Source organism: Callithrix jacchus, chromosome 7, assembly GCF_049354715.1.
Source record: "Callithrix jacchus isolate 240 chromosome 7, calJac240_pri, whole genome shotgun sequence".
Taxonomy (NCBI): Eukaryota; Metazoa; Chordata; class Mammalia; order Primates; family Cebidae; genus Callithrix; species Callithrix jacchus.
In genome coordinates this window covers 23668423-23674422 of record NC_133508.1, presented here as the reverse complement: position 1 = coordinate 23674422, position 6000 = coordinate 23668423, and positions in this window count along the sequence as shown.

The following is a 6000-nucleotide window of genomic DNA, read 5'->3' as shown; positions in this document are numbered from 1 at the left end:
GCTGAGGGCCGGCACGCGAGGATTCTTATAACAACATCCACAGGCGCGTGCCAGGGACTCGCCGCGCCAGCCAATCAGAGCGCGAGGTGCCGGCGGTGAGGGGGCCCGGAGGAGCGGCAGTGGGAGGGGGCGGGGGGGGCGCTTTGCTCCCTTTGGGAGCTCCTGGGGCGAGGAAAAGGCGGGGCTTTGCGATCCCAGCTTCTCGCACAGCTCTTCTCTGGCTCCGCTGCCTCTGTGTACTGGCTTCCTTACCTGCCTCGCGAGCGGCTCCAGGGGCACCTGCGTCCCGTGGTACCCGCCGCCTACCCCCGCGCGCTGTGCAGCGCCCGGCCCTTCCGCCCTAAGGCTGGGGCAGGTGCGCGCTGCATCTACAGGCTGCCAGAGAAGCTCCTAGGGGTGCGCGCCGGTGGCCCAGATGGCGAGAACGGGGGTCGCGCGGCGATCATCCTCCTCCACTGCAGCCTGAGCAATCCGAGGGTGCTGCCCTCAGGGGATGGGTGGGTGGATTCCGCCACCCACTTATCAGAGGCGAGCGCAGGCTTTGGCCTAGGTTCGGTTGGGGGCTTCTATCCCATCTCTGGACTTTTCAAGGGCTTCTGCACAGTTTGCAGTGTATATGCGGGTGGCATTGGAAGATGAGCTGGGCCCACTCCCAAGGCGTTCCGGGCGCAGCACAAGGGATGAGAGCGCACCTATGGACGCCGCCCTGGAGCCTGGCTCTGGTGCCTGGTGCCGGTCCCCAGCGACGTCGGCTCGGCGACAGCCTCCCCTGCCCTTCCCCGCCCGGAGAAAGGAATGGAGAGACGGGAGGGGCTGCCTCCAAGAGCAGCTCAGCAGGGCGCGTTTCTTCTGAGAGCAGATCGAGACCCTAGGGATTCTGAGCAATAAACTGGATACAAAAGGAGTCAATTGAATCGTCTGCTCCGGCAGAGTCCGGAGGCAGGGCATTGAAGTTAAAGGGCAGAGTGTGAATCGTTTTCAAAGCCTGAGTCTCTCACCTTTCTGAGTGGCCACCGGGACCATCCCTGAATGATTTGTTTTTTTCTTTCTCGACCTTTCTTTTCTGGAAAAAAAAAAAAAAAAATACAAAACCTACGAAACTCTGCCCCAAGATAGACTTTATCACAGACTGCGATGCAACGTGAAGTCCTCCTTTCGAGAGCAACAAAGAAACACTTTCAAGGTCTGGGCGATTCCGATTAAAAGCCAAGCTGCAGCTTCCACCCTGGGAGAGTTCAGAAGCCCAACTATCCAGCGAATTCTCTCAACCGAGGAGTGAAAGAGTCGTCCTCCTGGGCCGCTTCCTTTTGCAGGCACTTGGCTCACCAGAGACTTGTGTTGGGTATTCAGATGCCTCTCAAATTCCAAGTCATGCCTCTTAATATCGTGATTTAAATACGCTTCTTGGTTTTAGAAATTGCACTGTAATTAACTGAATTGAGACCAAAGAGTTAGACCAAAGGATATATAAGGTTAGAAGGCCAGAGATTGCCTTACCTTGAACTGCCAGCAACCTCAGACAATTTTAACCCAAAGATTGACTGGTTTTCAGCAGGTTCTTTCCTGTGTTAGCTTCTCAGCCTTCTCAGTGAAGGAGTCGTTCACTATTTGCATATCCTTAAAGCCAAATATGGCCAGGCTCCCGGTGATAGAGCCTGAGCTGTGATTTTCCGAATTTAGATGTCTCTTTCTAACCCCAAAGGGAGGTGTGTGTGTGTGTGTGTGTGTGTGTGTCAGGGCCAGGGATCTAGCCAGCTATCGGTGTGCACCCTCCTCTTCCTCACTTAGACTGGAACTAAATGGAAGCATGCCTAGGGGTCAGTGTGAGAACATGCAAAAGTAACAAATTACCCAGCTTCAAAGCGTTATCGGAAATATTGATAACCATCCACTGAAGAGAAGACTAGAATTGAGCCTACAAAGTCTCTTTTCAAGAGGCTGAAAGGCTTTCTGGTGGCTCTCTAGGCTGGTGGTTCTTGAGAAACTATTTGTCATATACATGTGGGTAGGTCGAGGGCTGGGAGACAGGAGAGTGAGTGTGAATATATGGGTGTCTTTTTTTTTTTTTTTTTTTTTTTTTGAGACATAGTCCTGCTCTGTCACCCAGGCTGTACTGCAGTGGCACAATCTTGTTTCACTGCAACCTCTGCCTGCCAGGTTCAAGCAATTCTCCTGCCTCAGCCTCCCAAGTAGCTAGGATTACAGGTGCCCACCACCACTCCTGGCTAATTTTTGTATTTTTAGTAGAAATGGGGTTTCACCATGTTGGCCAGGCTGGTCTCAAATTCCTGACCTTAAGTGATCCACTCACCTTGACCTCCCAAAGTGTTGGGATTACAGGCATGAGCCACTGTGCCCTGCTAGATATGGGTATCTTTTTATTCGATGTGATTTTAGCAATCAACTTCCACAGAATATCATCTTACATATTTTTGATGAGTTTGCGGAAGAGTTACAGAAATTCACCTTGGGTATCCAGTAAGCTCATGGGAAATTCACTGCGCGTAGGAAACTTATTTTCTTTATGAAGGGGAGTATAACTAGCATGCAGGTTCTGGGTGGCTCCTGCATAAATGAGCCTGGGGTAGGAGGAAGAGATAAAGTACTCACTTGTTGAGATAAAGTACTCACTTGTTTCAGATATAGCTCTTCCTACCCTTCTTCCTCCTCGTCCTTTCTCCACCACTCTGGAAGTTTTTAGAGAATTGCTGGTTGTGTGTAGACTGGCCTTGTTGAGAATCTAGGACAAGGCCTACAGTGACACTGTGTCACACACACACACACACACACACACACACACACACATGCATGCTTTAAATAAGACATGATCATTCTTTTCTCTTATAAGAAGAAGAAAGACTTCTCCCCAATAAAGGGAATTTTCTCTGGGTCACTGGAGGTCACGACTATGTGGACGGCTGCCCTCTGCCACTGGACACAACAGGTTGGATGAGAAGACTGAAACTGAGTCTTCCCTTGCCAGGCTAGAGGCCCCCACTCTCTGTCCCGCCCTCCATCCTCCTGGATCCTCTGGGTAGTAGGGGAGCCTGGAGAGAGACTTGGTCACAAGGCTCCAGGAGTCTCAGAGAGAAAGAGAGAAGAGGGGGTGGGGAAGAGAAGGCTGCTGCCAAAGCCGCAAGCTGCTCCCTTCTCTGCCAGGCTCAGGCTTCTTCTTGCCATGCTTTGTCGCCATGAGAGATGTTCCCTAACCTTGTAAAGAGCTCTGCCTCATTATAGAATGGCATCTCACCCCCACGGTGGACAGCAGAAGGAGCACTGGGTTTTTTCTAGTGCCAATCCCTGGTGAGACCTCAAGAGTTTTCCTTTTTCTTTCTTTTCTTCTTTCTTTCTCTCTTTCTTTCTTTTTTTCTTTTCTCTTTCTTCTTTCGTCTCACTCTGTTGCCCAGGCTGCAGTTCAATGGCTCAATCTCAGCTCACTGCAATCTCTGCCTTGCAAGTTCAAGGGATTCCCCTGCCTCAGCCTCCTGAGTAGCTGGGATTACAGGCACTGCCCCCATCATGCCAACTAAGATTTGTAGAAATGGGGTTTCACCATGTTGACCAGGCTGGTCTTGAATTCCTGACCTCAGGTGATCTGCCTGCCTCAGCCTCCCAAAGTGCTGGGATTACAGGCTTGAGCCACTGCGCCTGGCCAACTTTTCAAGTCTTTCAACAGGGCACAGTGCCACCCTGTTGCCCTGGGCCTGGCAGCTTTCCAGGCTTCCTCCAGGCTTCTTGTAGGTCTGGTCCCATCTCCTAGTTTTCAGTTGCAGGAGAGCTCCTGGCCAAAGCCATTGATGTTAAGCCTTGGTCTCATCTCTTCTCTCTCTGTCTCTCTCTCATTATTGTTTTAGAGACAGGGTGTTGTTCTGTAACCCCGGCGGGAGTGCAGTAGTTCGATCACAGCTCACTGCAGCCCTGAACTCCTGGGCCTATGGGATCCTCCTGCAACTGAAAGGCCTCTGAGGCCCAGAGGGGTTCAGAGGCTTTCCTAAGGTCACATAGCAAGTTCATGTCAGTCTTTTTTTAAATATAGATTTAAATAAAATAGAGAAAAGGTCTCCCAGGCTGGTCTCCAACTCCTGACCTCAAGTTATCCTCCCACCTTGGCCTTCCAAAGCACTAGAAATACAGGTGTGAGTCACCACAACCAGCCAAGTTAATGCCAGCCTCATTCATCTCGGCCCAGACGGGATCCACCAGCTGCTTAGAACAGATTCCTGCCCTGTTTCCCTCACACTTCAAAGGCATATTTGTACTTATGTGCAGTGTTGTCTAGGCTGGTCTTGATATCCTGGCTTCAAGATATCCTCCCACCTCGGCCTCCCAAAGTGCAGGAATTACAGATGTGAGCCACTGTGCCCAGCCCCTTTTTTCTGAAGAAGTTGCTGAATGCAGTTGCTAGAATATGATTTTCACATGCATTAGCTCATTAGCTCTAAAAACAGAACTGTGAGATGAACTGGGCAGGCTTTTTAAAAATTTTTATTTTTATTTCTTTTTTTGATGTCAGGTCTCAGTGTGTCACCCAGGCTGGAGGGCAGTGGTGTGATCATAACCCACTGTGTCCTCTAACTCCTGGGCTCTAGGGATCCTCCCTAATCAGTCTCCCCAGTAGCTAGGACTACAGGTGCACACAACCATGCCCAGCTTGGGCAGATTGCTTTTTATCATTCACAAGTAGAAACAGATTCAGAAGGGCTAACTGGCTTGGAGTGACATGCTGGCACCCTTGAGCCACAAGTGGAAATAAGTGGCTTTAGCACAAGGGAGAGAGGATTTCAGCATGGTGAGGAAGGGCTTCTCATGAGACCTTCTCCACTCTGTGGCTGCTCAGCCTAAAATAATACATAAACAAAGCTGGGCCATCTCCCACTGAAAATGAGGGCAGGAGGCACCTATCTCTGGTAAAATACAGAGAAGACCCACAGGCTGAATGCCCAGCCCCAGTCTTTCTTGCCTTTGCATTTCTCCTTGTTAAACATTAACCTTTAAAGTGAGAAACACCTAAATGCTGATATAATTATCCAAATAAGCATTTTCTGTCATGCCAGGGTTTATTTGATGAACAGCAAAGCTTCTGAGCTTTGTCCTTCGGTCTTGTTATTTGGCAAGGTGTTTGAACTTTAGTAATGTAAACACTGCAAGTCATTACCGGATGTCTGTGTCTTGGCCTCCAAAGTGAGCAGTGGAAAGAACAACAATGAATTTAATAGAAACAAGAAATTTTTTCCCTATGTTTTTCCTCAAAGCTATATGTGTTTTCTGTCCTCATGTCCATTGGTAGGACCTTAAATGATCTATGGTGCATCTATATAATGGAATATCCAGTAGCCATGAAAAGAAGGAGAATTATTTTTAATTTGGTGATGTGAAATGATCTCCAGGATGTACTGTTACATGTAAGAAGCAAGAGTGACTAGCATATTCCTTTTTGCATTTCACAAAGAAGACAGGGAATATATGTAACGTGTTTGTGTAGGCATCAAATATCTCTAGATGGGCTGGGCACAGTGGCTCACACCTGTAATCCCAGTGCTTTGGGAGGCCGAGGTGGGTGGATCACCTGAGGTCAGGAGTTTGAGACCAGCCTTGCCAACATGGTGAAACTCCATCTCTACTAAAAATACAAAAACTAGCCAGGTATGGTGGTATATGCCTGTAGTCCCAGCTACTGAGGAAGCTGAGGCATGAGACTTGCTTGAACCAGGGAGGTGGAGGTTGCAGTGAGCTGAGATCGCACCCTGCACTCCAGCCTGGGCAACAGAGAGACTGAGTGAGACTCTGTCTCAAAAACAGAAAACGAAGCAAAACAAAAAAACAAAAAGCAACAAGAAAAACTGTGGATGGATAAACAAGAAACTGATGCATTTATTACATTAAGAAAGGAACTGAATGGCTAGTGAATAGAATCATCATATACTCCTTTGTGTCTTTTGATTTTTAAAATATGTGAACATATATGTAGGATTTAAAAATTTTTTAAATATTTTTAATTTT